The 18,202-nt window shown below is 44.7% G+C and overlaps 1 long non-coding RNA gene across 1 annotated transcript in view; it reads left to right on the forward strand.

Annotated features, from left to right (window-relative positions):
- LOC121013268 (uncharacterized) overlaps positions 1–18,202 on the forward strand; it is a 113,659-nt gene that overhangs the window by 62,331 nt on the left and 33,126 nt on the right. The gene's annotated exons all lie outside the window — the stretch shown is intronic.

The raw sequence follows: 18,202 nt of genomic DNA on the forward strand, positions 1-18,202 counted from the left end.
TGATTTGCATGTGGGAAGCACTTAATAAATTGTTGTTCCATGAAGGAAAACCCACATCTCTAAAACAAGAGCCACGGGGCTGACTAGAGGTGAAAACCCCTGTTTGGGTTTCTCTTGGTGACCTCCTCTGAAGCAAGGGCAACCAGGGGCACAGAAAATCATGGCAAGATCATTGCTGTCGGGAAGCAGTGTGCAGTAAGCCCTTCTATGCGCTGCCTTGTGCCATGGAACCTTGCGCCACGCAGAGAAGCAGCGTGCTGGGAGAAAAGCATATGGGTCTGGAGAAACACAGGTAGGTTTGCGTCTGGCTTCGCCACTTCCCGACAGTGTGACTTTGGGTAGGTCACAGAACAGATCTGAGCCTCAGTTCCCTTAGTTTTAAATTTTGATTAACAATACATTGCAAAGGCTATTGTGTGGAGTGTCTGTGTGTGTGTGTGTGTGTGTGTGTGTGTGTGTGTGTGTTGGCAAAGAGCAAGCTCTCGATAAATTGTAGCTATTATCTCCATTCCGAGCAGACGTAACTTCTGCCCTGTAGAAATGTGTGCTCTGAACCAGCTAATATTTATTCCGATTCCTTATTGAAATGATAAATGGCAGTGATCGGACAGGGTCGGCTTGATGTGTGGTAGGAGCTAGTGTCATCTAAGGCTTTGCTACTCAGCGTGTGGTCTGTGGACCAGCAGCCCTGGCATCACCTGCGAGCTGACAAGAGATTTAGGCGCTCAGCCACCACCTCCCTGCTCCAGACCTCTGAACCAGAATCCGCATTTTTAACCAGATCTCCTGGTAATATGTCTACACGTTAAAGGCACTGGCAGGATCTGCAAATCTTACATCCACGTCTTCAAACTAAAAAAAGGATAACTGTTAACTCATAGCTCGAGGAAATGTTGTCATTTTCTTAATTTTCTCTCTGGGGGCAAATATATTTGTCATGTGGTGTGCTGGGTAGCGTCCGATGGCTTCTCTCCCATCACATGAAAGAGGGAGCCACCATATTTCCAATGTTTATTCTCGGTCTGGTAGAGAGATGGAGAGAGGAGCTCCCGGCTGGCGTCTACTTTTGACCTCGATCTAAGTGATTGCTTTTGGTGGCTTGTGGCCGGGGTGTGTGACCGGTGCTGCTGAGTCAGGGCATGTTGGGGAGGGGAGGAGGGCATGCGTCTGCTGGTGGTGGCATCTGCAGTTGTGACCTGTGGCCTCCATGGAGCACAGTGCAACGGTTGCCATGGTAACTGCAGCGCGTGGCCAGGGGTGACTGGCTGCGCTGTAGGAACTGGACCAACGGCCCCTCCCCAGTGTCCTCTTGTCGCTGACACAGCAGGACAAGTGTGGTTTGGCTCTGCCCGCGTGGGAATTTGACAGAAAGGCAACGAGCCTCTTGGTCCTTGTTTTGTCATACGTCCTTCACTCTGGGGAAAACCAAGAGCCCAAGAAATTAAAATGAAAAGAAATTAATATGAACTCGAAAGTATTCTGCGAGAATGAATACGAAGCACACACAGTGAACATGGAGCATGGATGGTACATAGGAACTAAAGGCACAAAGGGATGGACCCCCCACCTTGCTCCCCGAAATTCCCGTTTCAGAGCTAATTGAGATGAAAGTTCAAGGGGCTAAGAGGTCACCTTCTCCAAGCCCTCCATTTTACGGATGACAAGTCTGAAGTCCAGAAAGGGTCAGCAGTTTGCTCAACATCACACAGCAATGGGCAAATAAAACAAGCTCAGTTTATGATCTTTACAAGCTTAAAAGAAAGGCTGATTCTAGAGCTGGTTCCGATTCTAGAATAAGGGTTCCTTATTCCTAGTACAGTGCTGTTTCCAGTATCACACACAGCCTCTTTGACTTATTATTTATGTTCTTTGGTTCTCAATTTTTCCCCAAGCAGAGGAGAATAATGTCACCTGTCCTCTGCTGTGTGGTGATGTGGTCCCGAGGAAGGGCTGTGCCAACTTAGGCTCCAGCCCTGGTTCTGATACCTACGAACAGTGGCTTTGGTCAGGTTATCTTCCTGCTCTGAGTCTATAGGTATAACACGGAAATGATAAAACCAATAGCTAACTTACCGGGATGTAGAGATCATGGATGGAAAGTGCCTGGAATAGTTGGTGTTCGATCAATGTTAGTTTTCATTTCTGCCCTAGCCTTGGGGTGGAAGGGGCTTCCCCTTTGTGTACGTGACCTAATTACCCTAGAAAATCGGTAATATTGAATGAAGTGCATATTAAATGCATGTCATTAGCGTGTGATTTCAGACAATGAGGAAGTGGGGGGCCAACAGCAAAGGGGTTATAACCTCTAAACTCCCAGCAGTCTGTGGTTCCCATGTAACAGTAGCTGGTACTTGAAACCACAACGATGAAGCAATACAAAAATGTACCAACAGCTTTGAGAGGTGTGAATAGAATATATTGAATTTGAGTCAAAGAGAATTATTCTACCATTATATGAAAGGGCTAGCAGAGTCTCATTTTGAATATCATCTTCAATTCTTATCACGTTGGTGTAAAAAGGATGTTGTAGCAATGAAGAAGGTAAAGCAAAAGCAGTGAAAATCATTCGGGGGCTAGGGGAATTTGGTCATATGGAAAAGCCAAAGGATCTAGGTCCTTGTCGATTAAAAAAGAGAACATTCCGCTGGTGCCATGGAGGCGGAGGCAACTGTTTGGAGACCATGAAGAATCACTACTCCAGAGATACTACGTTTGTGCTTATGTGAGGAGGGATGATGCAGGGGGCGGAAAGTAAGTTTTGTGCAACAGAAAAGCAAATTCCCAAAGATTCTGGGGGGTTTATGTACATGGTATACCAGCTTTCTCGGGCTGCCAGACAAAGGGCCACAAACTGGGTGACTGAAAACAATAGGGACGTATTCTCTCACAGTCTGGGGGACTTGGGGTCCAAAGGCGGCACATAGAAGGGCTGACGTACGGTACGTTCCAGAGCCTTCCCCCACATGGCCCACCGCATGGCCCTCAAAAACCCCAAATCAAGGTGTTGGCAGGGCCAGGATCTCTGAAGGATCGAAGGTGGAATCCTCCCTTGCCTTTCCAGCTTCTGGCCTCTGGTGGTGTTCCTTGGCTGGCACCCGCGGTATTTCCATCCTTGCCTCCATTTCCATGTTGCACGCGCGTGTGCGTGTGTGTCTTCTTCCTATGAGGACGTCGGTCCTATTGGATTAAGGGCCCACCCTACTCCAGTATGACCTCACCTGAACACATTACGTCTCCTATAACCCTGTCTGCAAATAAGATCGCATTCAGAGGTTCCAGGGATTAAGACTTGAACACAGATTTTGAGGGGAACACAATTGAACTTACAACATGTAGAGGTAATTCGTTGAGTTTTCTATTGAAAATTGCCCTCTGCTACCAGGAGGGTAACCTGGCAGATATTTCTGACTACGGGGCTGTTGTTATTGTTATTATTATTGTTGTTGTTAGTAATTATTGTTAAACTTGAGAAACGCTTTCATTTAAAAAATTGTGGTAAAAACACAAAACAGAAATTTTACCATCTTCCCCATTTTGGAGCATACAGTGCAGTCGTGTTGCCATACGTGAGACCACAGGGTTTTTGAGGGCCGTGTGGTGGGCCATGTGGGGGAAGGCCCTGGAATGTACCGTAAGTCAGGCACCGAAAATGTGGGCAAGAACCTGACTTTACTCCAAGCAATGGGACTTCCTTTTTGGATGAATATTGATTGTGAAAGTTGGAGAATGGGCAAGAAAACACTTACCCGGAGATGCAAAACGAGAGCTGGCAAAAACAAAAGTTGAAATACATTGAATGGAGAGTAGAGGTGGCGATGTTTGGCTGTGATCCCCAAAGTAGAATTGATGAGGAAAGCGGCAGAGGCCTCCTGGGCCACTCATTCTGTCAGCTCTGGAAGCTTCCCCTCTGTTGGTTGGGACCTCTCCCACACCAAGGGTATATGCAGTGTGCCACCAGGAAAAGTAGGAGGAGGAAATGAACACTCTGAAGATCCCAGACCTGCTTCAGGACTTCCTGCTCTGGTCAGGGTTGGGGGATGGGGAACAGGGATCCCCCGTGTAGAGAAAGGACTACCTTCCTCTTTAGCTGGGCTGTGAGCGTTGGGGGTGGGGGTGGGGGGATGAGAACCAGCCCTAGAATGAAAAGAATGAGACCAAGATGAAGCTGGTACTTTCTGTCTGCTTGTCCCCATCCTACTTTCCTTTCCACTGAATAAGAAAACCTGGTCATTCTTTCTCAGAGAGAGAGAGAGAGAGAGAGAGAGAGAGAGAGAGAGAGAGATTGAGAGAGAGAGAGAGACGGAGGGAGAGAAGGGGGGACAGGAAGGAGAAGAAAACCATTACTCTGCCCCCCCCCCCTTCTCTTTTCTTTCAGGTATTATAACTGGGTTTCAGGAGACAATCATGACTATTTCATGAAGTAGTTTTGAAGGGTTTTGAAGGCTGCCCAGAGGCGGTTGCCATGTTTTGTGTTGGGATGCAAAGGTGACTAGCAACTTTACAGGACAGAGTAATAAATGTTTGAATGGGAGAGGGCCCAGTGCTAGGAAGCCCAGAGAAGGCACATGTCCATCTGGAAAATGAGGCGTTACCTAAGCTGGGTCCTGAGGGGTGAGTAGGAGCAGCCAAGTGAGAGGTGAGGGGAGTAGGGTGTCCTGGTGTGAAAGGTGAGTGGGTGGGCCCACTGCACAAAGGGTAGGGTGTGGGACCCCCGTGGGCAGTGGAGGACCGCGAGGCTGGAGGGATGAAGTTCCACGCTCTGTTGAGAGCTCCTTATGCAAAGTATCCAGAGAAAGACTTTGGTTAAGGGTAAAAAACAAATGAAAAGGCCGTTCTAGTAGGTTACCTCATGGTAGGTAAACTCTTAGCCAAGAATTACAGGCTAAATGTAGTCACTCAAAATTCGAATGTTGACGTTCTAACCCCCGATATCATGGAATTTGGAGGTGTGGCCTTTGGGAGGTAATTAGGTTTAGATGAGATCGTGATGGGATTCGTGTTCTTTACAAGAAGAGGTAGAGACACCAATGTCCTGTCTGTCCCTCTCTTGACATTGGAGGACATGGAGAAGGTGGCTGTCTGCAAGCCAGGAAGAGGGCCGTCAACAGGAACAGAATTGAACCTTGATCTTAGACTTCTCAGCCTCCAGAACAGTGAGAAGTCAGCCTGTGTTGTTAAGCTACCCAGTCAATGGTATTTCCTTACGATGGCTTTAGTGGGCTAATCCACAGAGTTTGTGATTGAGTTTAATATAGAGCTCAGACTGTAATTGGGAATGCCTAAGTCTGTCTGAACGGGCAGAAAGAAAAAGCCCCTTAACATCCATAGCGCGGAAACCCTATGGCTTTGAACCTCATCTGAACATTTCTGAGTCCCATTGCCCTGCCCTTTACTGCGCCTTTCTGTATCTCTGCATCCCTCTGTTCTCTGGGTCCAAAGTCAGACCTGCATTTGCCTGTCATCGGAATCCACTCCTCCGCCCTCACCATTTCAGCAGCGCGTGCAAGGCCAGGTCAAATTTTAAATACTAATGGTTTGGAACTCTTTCACAGAACAAGTCGGGGGTGGTCCAGTGAGCCTCCCCCTCTCCTCCTCCTCTTCTCTGCCTCTCTCCCGTTTTCCGTCAGTCAGTTCTGAGTCATCTGAACTCCTCAATGACCTGTCAATGACACCTCCCCGTACACCTCATCTCAAAGCTCACGCACAAGGTGCTGGCCCTATCTTTTAAAACCCTAAGCAGAGAAGGGGTGTGAGGATTGTAAATGAGTCTTTCCCACCGCGTGGATGAGAGCTAACCTCGCTTTCAGAAGCAGCCTCAAGCCAAAATAACTCTTGGCTGCCTGGAGCCATGATTTCCCAGGGTGTTGTTGACAGTGAACACATCAATGCACAGCACTTGCTGACATCAGGAGATGTAAATGTGCAGGGAGAGGCAGGCCAGGAGGCAGCTGACTGGGGAGCTTAGCGCAGGGCAGATAATAGTGCAGCGTAGTGAATTATTTTTACGTGGATAATTAATACTGGAGAAACAATATAGCGACAGAGAGCCTCCCACGAGAGAACACTGTCAGTCTCCTTATTCATTTATTCTTTTCTAACCAAATTGATGGGCCAGTCGGCCGCCTTTCTAGATCCACACGGATGATGAAATTGCAAACAAGTTTCATTTAAATAATGGGCAAATCTTCCAATTAGTCAAAGCCTAATCCTCGTGCCTTAAAAATGACAAACTACTCTTACCACCGCCTCTGTTTGTTGAAAAGATAAAAAAAGGCGGGGGGGGGGGACCTCAAATGAAAACATTGATTGAAAAAAAAATTTAAGATGGACAGATTCTATTGCACATTAATCTAGGGGGAGCTTTACAAAGTCAATAATTGTCATAAAGATTCATTGGTCAACGTTTAAGACCTAATTAAAAAAATATTTTTTTTTGATGGTTTTATTCCTACAGCCTATGCACTTTCTGACTATCAGAATATTTTAATTTCTCTGTAAAACCAAAGGGGAGTTTTCAATAACGGGACAGGTGTAGCTGATATAAATAAGTAGGCATTTAGAAATAAGGACTTTAAAATGAATTTATTGTCTATATGTTTAAATGTCTCTGCTGCTGACAAAGACAAAATGAATCTTGTACTGGGTAACTATTTGGGTTCTGGTCTAGAAATTGTTCCCAAATGTGCAAGAGCAAATCACCTTCGACATGTTCTTTAGTTTTTCCTGTACGTATCCAGCAAGCGTTAAACATCTATGATGTAGCCGGCTCTCTGCAAGGAACCTGTTAGCCACAAAAATGGCTGTCCTCAAGGAGAATGATATGTAAATAAGCAACTGTTGCACTATTATGTTGGCCAGTTCTCTCGTTTCTTGTGCTTTGCAAATTGTAATGTGAATAGGAATCACCTGAGATCTTGTTAAAATGCAGATTCTGAGTTAGTTGGTCTGGAGCAGGGCCCAAGCTTCTGTGTTCCTATCCTGCTCCCAAGGGATTCTGGGTCCCACTCTTGGAGGCCAAGGTCCGAAAGGAGAGCCCCAGGAGGCTGGAGAAAGGAAGAGGGCACCTCGGCAAGTGGGGAAGAGGCTGGGGATCAGGAGAGGGCTTCCTGGAGTAGGAGACGGGTGATGTGGGAGAAAGGAAGCAGGAGGAAGCCTGGTTGGGATCCTGTGGGAAGATGGGCGTGGCCTCATGTTGCAGCCTCCATCTCTGAGGTTAGAGAGAGAGCTTATGTTTGGAAAACTCGGATCAGCTTGATCTGGCTGGGATGGAACTCCTTGAGTTATCCGTTGTATGTGCCTTGGTGTTCTCTCCCCTCCTTTTCCCTTGGCCCCAACCCTGAGCAACACCACACGTGCTTTCTTGAGCTAGTACGAATTGGTTTCCAGTCACTTTGAACTGAAAAACTCCTGAGAAGGTGGGGTAAGTGTCAGGGGATGAGGTTGGTGCGTGGTCAGGGGCTGGGAAATCTGTTCTGAGTTCATCTTAACGTCCTTAGGATGAGTTTAGAGGTTGAAGTCGCTTACACAGTCATTGGTGCCACACTTTGTGTGTGGGTGCGCTTGGCTTTTGCAGTTTCAACCCCAGAGGGGGTGAGTTCCACTTGTGTTTCTCTAGAATGTGATATGAAAGTCTCCTGATCCCTTTAGAAGGTAAGGGTTACAAGCGGGCAGCTGGATGGTGACTCAGGCCACGGAAAGGCTGTGCCACACCAGCAACTGGGGTTGTTTCGTCTCTTCTCTTGGTGTCATTTTCCTCATTTGTGACACCTCTTTTACTTACGAAACTTTCCACCCGAAAGTTACAACCTCGGACATGCTTTCACTGACAGCCTCCCGCAGTGCTGCTGGTCTCTGGGCCCCGCCTGTTCCCCTCCATTTGGACTGGGTCAGGGGAAGTTTTCCTGCAATACGTCGTTTAAAAAAAAAATCATTCACTCTTCCGGCCAGGATCTCTCCGTGACTCTTTTTCTGTTTAAATATTTAATCCGAACCTCTTGGCCAGCTGTTCCAAGTTCTCCTTAAACCGCTTCTCAGCTTCCTCCTTTTCAGACATCACTTCTGAATACCTGTGTGCCCTTTTCATCCCATTTCTGCTCTTTCACTTTGCCTGTCCTTCCTCCAGGCCGTGTCAAATCCTCAATTTCCCTCCTCCCTCCTCCACTCCCCACTGCATCTAATGAGAACATCTAAAGAGAGCCTGCCGTGCGATTGGACATTCTGCGAAGCATTTTGTACCTATGGTCACATTACTCCTCATGGCCATCCAATGGAAAAGATACCGTTATACCCATTTCATGGCAGAGGATACTGAGGCATAGAGAGAGAATACTACTCGTCCTAAATCATAGTGCATCTATAATCATACCTAAAACCTGGCAGAACCAGAACTCCAGGTCAGGTCACTTGCTCTCCCGAACTGGTATTTGTAACCGCTAATGATTCTATCTTCCATATCAGGCTCTTCTTTGTATACACAATAACTTCTATATGACAGGTCTTTCCTCATTCCTGCTCAATCTTTGTCTCTTTTTGCCCTTCAAAATTTGGCTTCCAGGAGCCTTTCTACTCAGATAGCCATGCCATTCGGATCTTTCTCGCATTCCATATCCCTCTGCTCTCCATGGTGGCATTGGGGTCTTGTCTCATACCCAGGCCAATGTCGTTCCATAACTGACCCCTAGATGTTCATCTGCAAATGTCTGTCTTTTTGCCTTTACTGTGCTTTGGACTATTTTTATACACACAAATTGCTTTCATTGATGTGTGTCCAATACTTGTCAGAGAAATGACTTATTTTTGCAGTGTACTCTTGAGATGGATATTTCCTCTTGCACATACATAGTGGGAGGGATTGGGGAAAGCAAAATCTTTCTGTAGATATTCATGTCTCTAACTGTATTAATGTTGTCTATATAAATTTGCACAGGGTAGGTTGACTTTCAAAGTGTGATGCACAGATCTTTTGGGGTCCCCAAGACTATTTAAGGGGGGAAATCTGTGGAGTAGAAACTATTTTCATAATAACCTTAGGTGTCATTTGTCTTTGTTGTGACATTTGCACTAATGGTGCCAAAGCAATGATGGGACAAACTATTGGTGCCTTAGCAGGATCAAGGCAGTGGCCCTAAACTGTGCTACTATTCATTGCATTCCTTACCACTGAACGCTCATAGCAAAAGACAACAAACAAAATAAAACCCAATGAAAACCAAATGCCAATTTCACCTAAGAATGTTTTTAACAAAGCATTAAAAATTATTTTACTAGATCTTGGCCGTGGAGTATGCATCTTTTTAAATACTAGGTGTAGGGGCGCCTGGGTGGCGCAGTCGGTTAAGCGTCCGACTTCAGCCAGGTCATGATCTCGCGGTCCGTGAGTTCGAGCCCCGCGTCGGGCTCTGGGCTGATGGCTCAGAGCCTGGAGCCTGTTTCCGATTCTGTGTCTCCCTCTCTCTCTGCCCCTCCCCTGTTCATGCTCTGTCTCTCTCTGTCCCAAAAATAAATAAACGTTGAAAAAAAAATTTAAAATAAATAAATAAATAAATAAATACTAGGTGTAAAAAAGCAGGAAGTACAGGGGTGCCTGGGTGACTCAGTCAGTTAAGCATCCGACTCTTGGTTTCCATTCAGGTCACGATCTCACAGTTTGTGAGTTCGAGCCCCACATCGGGATCTGTGCTGACAGTGCGGAGCCTGCTTGACATTCTGTCTCTCTCCCTTGCTGCCCCTCCCCCTCTCACTCTCTCTGTGTCTCTCTCAAAAAGAAATAAAGTTTAAAAAAATTTTTAAAAAGGCAGGAAGTACACAGAAAACATTTCTATTGCATAGTGAGGTACAATATTGTCTGGAGGAGAAATAGGTATGTGATGGAGCTGTGAGCTGAAGGAGCTGCTTTTTTCATGAAACACTAGTTTTTACTTGAAAACGTCTGACAGGCAAACTGGTTATTCAAACTTGAATATTTGGCAGACATTTTCTTTTAAAAATGAATGAGGGGAGCCTGTCACTTCTAGGAAAACAACTGACAGTATTTGTTGCCAATGATAAAATCTGAGCTTTCAGGGAAAATTAGAATTTTGGAAAACCTGTACCTGCCATTATGAGGTTGACAGCTTCCCAATGCTTAAAGGCATTTTTGATGAGGTTGGTGGTGATTTAATGAATGTGACTTTTTTGATGTTATGTAATGACAGAGTCAACAATTGGAAGACTTGCATAAATTAATGAACCAATCTTTTCCAAGTAATCAATGCATGAGTCAAAGATCCATTCAAAGTACAGAATAGATGAATAGCTTTTAATGTAACCAAGCAGGGAAAAGTTCATCAATATAGTCCCCGATTCCATATCACAGATAACTTTTAAGAAACGACCACTGTTGAGTTTTGGTATAGTGTTGAAGAATATCCACAATTATCTGAAAAAAGCTATGAAATGCTCTTTTCCAACTACGTAACTGTACCAGACTGCATTTTCTTCATAGGCTTCAACTAAAATAAATATCTCAACAGACCAAATGCAGAAGCAGAAATGAGAATTCAGCTGTGTTCTATTAAGCCACATATTAAAAGAGATGTGCAAAACCACAAAACAATGTCGTTCTTATCACTCTTTTCTGTTTTAGAAAAGTTATTTTTCATAAAATTGTATTATTTATGGTGATAGGTAATAGATGTTTATTGTTTTTTAAAAATGAGTCGTATTTTAAAGTATTCATCATTTAAAAACTTAAATATATTAATCACTAGACATCATCCCCACGAATAAAAGCAATTTAACGTTCTGAATAAATTTTCAGAGTCTGAAAGGGTCCTGAAACCAGGCATTTTGAGGATGGTTATTGTACACAGTTGTGGACACAGAGGTGGGAAAGGATAGATTTTATTGCTTCCTCTACTGTCTATTCGTGAACACATGTCATTACATAGTTGCTCAGACCCCAAACCTAGAAATCACCCAATGGTTCTCCATTCCCCTCACCCTCGATGCTAATCAGTTACCTGGTCCTGCGGGCTCCACTTGCTTCGTATAATAGAAATCCATCCACTTCTCACCGTTCCCATCTCCATTCCACCACCAGGGGCAAGGTCACAAGAGGGAGGTTGCAGTCATAGCCCCGTGATTCTTTCATGCCTCCCTGTACCAAGCCCTGGAGTAGTTTTCCTGTTGGATGATTCTTGGCACGGCCACATGAATTGCTTTGGCTAATGGGATCATAGCAAGCATGATGTCGAGCGGAGACTTGAAAGTCGCTTGTGTTTGGGACTGGCTCTCTCTGACTGCTTTTGGAACACCGTGAGTACCGCCACACGAATCAGCTTGGATGGTTAATCCGCGGTTTGTTCCCCTACATCACCTCCTTAACTTAGTCACACCAGTTGACCACAGATCCACATCCTAACCCAGCTGAGATCGGCAGAACTATCCAACCGAACCCAGCCCAAATTGCTGACCCACAGAATTATGTGCTACATAAATGATTGTGTTTTAAATCTCTAAGTTTGGGGGGCAGTATGTTAACTAGTAAGAGATAGCCGATGTATCACAAAACATGTAATATGCTGCTGTGTTCTCCAAACTTGCATGAACGCAGGAATCACTAGTATTAATGAAATACGCAGTTTGGGTTCTATGGGATCAGAATCGCAGGGGAAGCTGCCTGGGAATCTGTATTAAGCAAACACTTCAAGTGATTCTTATGATTAGCAAGAAGGAACACAGGCTTGGAATCAAACAGCATCAGTTTTAGATTCTTCCCTGGGTCTTACTGGTTGAGTCATCCTATTCTCTTCCTCCCTCTGTCACTCATTCATTCACTCACTCACTCCCTCACTAATTCATTTAATAAACCTTTAGTGAGCACCTACTATGTTTATTTATTTTTTTTATTTTTTTTATTTTTTTTTTATTTTTGGGACAGAGAGAGACAGAGCATGAACGGGGGAGGGGCAGAGAGAGAGAGGGAGACACAGAATCGGAAACAGGCTCCAGGCTCCGAGCCATCAGCCCAGAGCCCGACGCGGGGCTCGAACTCACGGACCGCGAGATCGTGACCTGGCTGAAGTCGGACGCTTAACCGACTGCGCCACCCAGGCGCCCCAAGCACCTACTATGTTTAGACACAGCTCTTGTAAAGCAATGAGCCAGTGGGTAAGGTGCCTGTTCCTATGGGGTTACTTGAGGGGAGACAAATAAATGAACAAGGTAATTTCAGATCAGGTAAATCCCATATATGGGATGAAAAGAGATACGTAAATCAGGATGACGGAATAGGGACTAGAGGGTGCTTTTAGATTGGGTAGTGGGGAACGGCTTTTCTGTAAGGTAGCCTTCGTGTCGAGTTTGAATGACAAGAGGATCCAGCCTGGACATGAAGTGTCACTAGTCGGAAGGAACAGCGCAAAGCCCCTGGCCTCAGTGAGTCTTGATTTCTTCATCTTTGAAACAGTAGGAACCCAGTGGTGGTGTTAGGTTATGAAAGAGTGTTGGAGAATACAGTATATCCAGTGCCCGATGCATGGTCACTATTCAGCAGATGTTATTTTCCTTCTCGCCTGGGGGCAGGAGCTGAGATCATTTCCTCCTTCATTTCTTCAACAAGTGTTTATATGTGTGAGGCACTGAGCATAGGAGGGTTTCTCTCCTCAAAGGCCTTGTAGTCTAGGAGGTAAGCTAAAGCAAGTGTATAACCTCAGGCAAAACAGAAAGTGGGAAGTGCTTGTAAGTTATTCCTATTGTCAGTGGAGTTTTGATGGGACCAAGGGGGCAGTGAGATGGGGTGGGAAGGAGGGAAAGATCTGGGGATGGCACGATGCCCCAGACCCTCTTAGGGTATTCATTCCGGGGCTGTGCATAGCTGAAGTCACCTGGGGGTGTTGAGAAGGTTCTTAAAGGACGAGAGGTGATTGGAATGGTCTTGAAAATGACCTTCACCTGCTTATTAATTTGCTTTTGACTCCCTCCCTCCATTTCCCGCATCCCTCAAGGTCCTGAGAATCACTTGCCAGAAAGTTAGAGTCCATGTCAGGGGCCAATATCCATCAGGGAGCCCCTTGGCTCCTTCTACTCTGTGCCTGCCCTGGTTCTTACCAGCCATACACAATCCAGTCACCGCTGCTGGGGGACACGGGCTCCTTCAGCTCGTCAGCAGGCAAAGGGGGGAACAGGAGAAAGGGCAAAGGAGAGTCCCCTTCCCTGCCATGCCCAGGTGACAAATATCTCAGCAGGCCAACAGGGCATGTCATGTACTATTTATTTATATTTCTAGTATTATTTCTAGGAATTTGGGCATGATTACAATTTTTTATCATTAAAATTAAAAATTAAATTTTTTTTACAGCTGTAGACACTGAGGTAATATAATAGGTAATGGAAACCTTTATCCCTTAGGTTGATTAAGGACAGGACTTTATTTTCAGTGTATAGATTCCTTCGTAAGCACAGAACTGAAATCTTGTGATGCCACAATAGACGATGGAGCTGACCATCTTAGTTCAACAGCTGCTTCAGTAGGGCAGAGGAATCAGGTATTTGATGGACTCAACTTGTAGTTGCGATGGCATCCTGGCGTTGTTTAGAAATATGGCTGAAAACTAGTAGCTTGGTGAGGGTAGATCCTGAGCCACGTGCTTTATTTATGTCATACGATATGGTTGTTTTGGAGGGTATGTTTATCTGACGGACCACCAGGCGAAAGGTGGAAAGCGCTTTGATAAAATGCTTCAGTGAAAGAAGAAACTTAATTTCATTAGAAGCGCGGGAAGCAATAACAGTGAAGCAAGTCTCCGGTAGGACCATGAGCATTTTGGGCTTTTGAATCACCAGACTGGAAGCCATTAATCCTTGTGATACTATGGCTCTGAGCCAACCTCAAAGTTGTGAAAATTACTGCTGTTTCGCCAACTCAAAAAGACACCGTTATATGCGTGTGTAGCATCACTAAATGGCGTGTTTGACTTTGATCAAAATTACTATTACATTTTGCATAGTACTCATTATGGTGATAAGTAATAATAACATTTAAGCATCATGAAGTATCTCATTCCAATTGCACTCACATTTGATATTTTCCTGTTCTTTAATTTATATTGATATTTTGTTCCATTTCTCTCTCTCTCCATATTGATATTTATACCCATCTATCTCATCTGTCTGGTTAAATTCCAAGTTACTTTTTACTACCTAATTGTTCATGGAATGCTACTTTTAGTGGAAAGCACCCTTCTCCTATAAGTCTCACTAAATTTTATGGACAATGAAGGCTAGTGTATATTTAGAAAGGAATGAGCGTTATTTAGAATTCAGAGAGGAGTCAAAGTAAAAACAATTGAGCACAGCAAAAGAACCTTGACATTCGTAGAAAATAATGAGCTGTATCTTTCAACTTCCAGAGCCTCCACACAAGTAATCAAGCGTAACACTGGGGAGAGAGGCGTTTAACCAGCAAAACTGCATGGAATGGCGCAGTGCGGAATAGCAATGTCACCAGCACTTTGCACTTCTAAGGGTTCCTGTTATAACCTTGGACCCAAGAGCATTCGCCTTAAACACAACAACACCCTCCTAGACTTTTAGATCTGATGCTGACTCTAGTAGCTGTGTGTGATTTGAGGGAAGTCAATTCACATCTCTACAATCTCCTGTTCTTGCCCTTTGAAAAAGAAAGAGATTGGACCAGCGCGGTGTTTTGAAAACTTATTGTAGCTGTCAAAGGTTTTCTTACTTCCGTTTACTAGGACGCATGAGCACTCCATAGGTGATGGGGGACGGGGGCAGCTCTGGCTGCAGGATGAGGGTGAATGACCCTGAAATTCCTCGGAGGAATGTTTAGGGTTCCAAGGAACACAGTTTGAAGATGCCTGGGCTAGTCAGGATTTAGGATCCTAATACCCCATTGAAAATAGGCATTGGTAACATACCTTTTCACTACTTGCCACGTGATTGGCAAAGTATACTAGTATACTAGTAAGAAACTAGTAATTATCCTCACCATCCTAGTTATGTTCTACAATATTCAGGTTTTGACCCACATTGTGGTTTTGTACAACAAAATATAAAGCTTTGAAACAATGGACAGAAATATTGTGATGATGCTTTTCCAGTCGTGGCTCTGCCCTGCGCATTAAAGCAGGGCAGTGTCATGCGGGAAAGAGTTTGGGCTCGGGCCCAAGTAGCCCTGGGCTTAAATCCTAGCTCACTGCTGATTGATTTTGTGATTGGTCTATTCTTTTACTAGTATAGGGGGCAGTACCTCAAAAGTTTAGATGATATTTATATATAAGAGCTTCTAGAAGGAGCCGTGAGTAAAATAGTGCTCAATAAAATAATATTAGTAATAGTAATATAATAATAATAATAATATAATAATATATATTATATATTATATAATAATTATATAATAATTATATAATAATAATAATAATAATAATAATAATAATAATGATAGTCATTGTTTGGCCCAACCTTTTTTTTGGAGTCCTCTTTATTGTGCAGACATGAACAACACAAACTGTTTTAATTTCTATTAAAAAAGATCACTTGTTCATATTATATTAAAAGTGATATCACCTCATCCTAATGCCTCAATAAACAAGGGAGAAAATTAAATGAGGGAAGGGTGTTTTTTTTATTGTATTAAAACACATCACATCTTTTATCATATCTTTATTTTTCTTGAAACATAGGCTCTCTTAGTCAATCTTTCATATTTTTCACTTTTTCTAGAGATACTGGTACCAGAAATACATCCATATCTTAGCTTCCGTAAGAAAACCATTGGCCAGAACATGAAAATAAAAGGCAACTCTCTCCGGTCTTGGTAGCAGGAGAGGTTGGAGGTGGGACCCCTTGAGGGGGAAACAGCCCCCAGCCCCGCTCTGCCCCAACCAAATATTGCCACCTGTGAATCTGGGTCCAGTATGTCTAGATTTGTGTGGAAGCTCCTAATTTTAAATGTTGACTCTGTTTTTAAAGATGTGTTACGTAACAAGGAGACCATCTGTGGGCTGCCCAGATTCAGCAGCTAGAAGCTGATAGGAGACCAGATGGATGTCATGGCGCATTGGGTGTCATGGCTGAATCACTACTGGACACCCGGGTCTGTCTAACCGTCCCTCCTCTGCCCTTTGGGGTTCCTAAGGTAGAGATACAGATATGGGATAATACCTGGATGGGAAGTGAAGTTCAGCAGTATTAGCAGGACAAGCTCCTGGCCTCTAATACAGTCTGGTGGGTCCTCAGGCTGGAGGCTAAGTGGGGTCTTCCTCTCTCTTACTCTCCCTGCTCTGCCCTTCCCTGGTTCCCACTCCTCGGGGTCTAGTCCTGGGGACCAGACACTCCCGTGTGCCCACAGTGGGACAAAGACAGAGAGGCTGAAGCCCTGGAGGGCCCAAGTCCACTTTTGCCCCCAGCCAGACGGGCCCTGGAAGGGGCCGGGGCTGGGGCAGAGCTTAAGAAGAGTGAAGTTTTAGAAAGAACATTGCCTCCTTCAGAGGCACAGCAACCCCACCCGCCAGCGCATGTGGCCCGTTCAAATCAATACCTCCGGCGACTCTAGCAGTGTGATGATTAGAGGCTTATCCTTTCTGGGGGAAGGGCTGTAGAGGGGGTTCACAGGGAAAATGGGCAGGAGCAGGGTTCCTGTGGTGAAGAGGGAGGGCACGTGCGACCTTGGGTGGCATTTTTCTTCAGCCTTTAAAAGGAGTGTTTTGGCCAGTCTTGTCACTTCATAACTTCCAACGTATCGAAGCCACATTTCTTCAGCATCCCCATGTCTGTGACCTTAGCCTAAGGTGGACACGTCGTGCCTGGCGTGGTTCCGCATGGCCACTCTCTCGTCCAGCTCCCCTTATTCAGTGACTTCTCTGGGCTTTCCGCAGCTGGGCTTCTTCAGCGCATCCTCTTGGCCATAACAGTGGCTTCGCGTGTCTTATTGCGACCAGCATACACCCCCTCTCTGTTCTTTCCCCCCATTCCCCAGTCTGGCCCCATGCTGCTCTTTCAGGGTTGATTTTCCATTCCGCTGCGCTCCTCTTGGTCTGACCAGGCAGCTTTCTCCCCAAGGAGATGCTGAAGCCACCATGCTTCACGCTCAAAGGCCAAGGCTTCCATTCTCTCCGTTTGACTTTGGCCAAGCATTAGGGAGAATGAACACTGCCGCTCAATCTCTCATGACTTGGAAAAAAAGCTGGATGCCAAATTTTATAATTACCGTAATTACAATAAAGTGTTTACATGTGGGGAAATCCTGGAAAGAAGTTTTTTAAATCGAGTTAAGCGTGTTAGAGGGTAGAAATCAATAGGAGGTTTTCTATTGTGTAACTTTTCTGTAGCGCTCTCATATTGCTTTGATAAGTACACCGAAACAAAGGTGATGCGTTTTATTTTTTAACGTAGTTAAACTCTGCACCGATGAAGATCTCTATTAACCCCAAATCTCCAAAAATGTCAAGAGGAAACGAAAGGGTGATTCAGTTCACGGATAGTTTGTAGCACTCCGCAAACACAAATTCACATATACAACCATAGCTAATGCAAAATAAGAAAAGGTGAAGGTGAAAATTTCTCTGTTGAGTCAAGAACCCGGATGATGAGGTATAATTATTTAAGAAAGGGGGTGTCTGGGTGTCTCAGTCGGGTAAGTGCCCAACTCTCGATTTCGGCTCGGGTCATGATCTTGTGGTTCGTGGGTTCCGGCCCCACGTCAGACTCCGTGTTGGCAGTATGGAGCCCGCCTGGGATTCTCTCTCTCCTTCTCTCTGTGCCCCTCCCCTGCTGTTGCAATTTCTCTCTCTCTCAAAAATAAACCTTAAAAACAAACAAAAAAATAAACATTCATGTGCCAATCTTTGTGCAGACATGTTTTCATTTAAAAACAAAAAAGTGGGGCATCTGGGTGGCTCATTGGTTAAGTGTCCAACTCCTGATTTCGGCTCAGGTCAGGCTCTCATGGTTCATGAGTTCGAGCCCCACATCGGGCTCTGTGCTGAGAGTGCAGAGTCTGCTTGGGATTCTCTCTCTCTCCCTCTCTGTCTGCCCCTCTCCCACTCGTGCTATCTCTCTCTCTCTCTCAAAAATAAATAAATAAACGTTTCAAAAAATAAAAAAAGAAAGAATATTATATTTCTGAAAAAAGTTCTCAGCTATTTTTTTTTTTTTTACCAAGCGTGCTATTAGAGATGAGCTTTCAAGGTTTATCCTTTTA

This window comes from Herpailurus yagouaroundi, unplaced genomic scaffold, assembly GCF_014898765.1.
Source record: "Herpailurus yagouaroundi ecotype Mexico unplaced genomic scaffold, PumYag 198, whole genome shotgun sequence".
Lineage (NCBI taxonomy): Eukaryota > Metazoa > Chordata > Mammalia > Carnivora > Felidae > Herpailurus > Herpailurus yagouaroundi.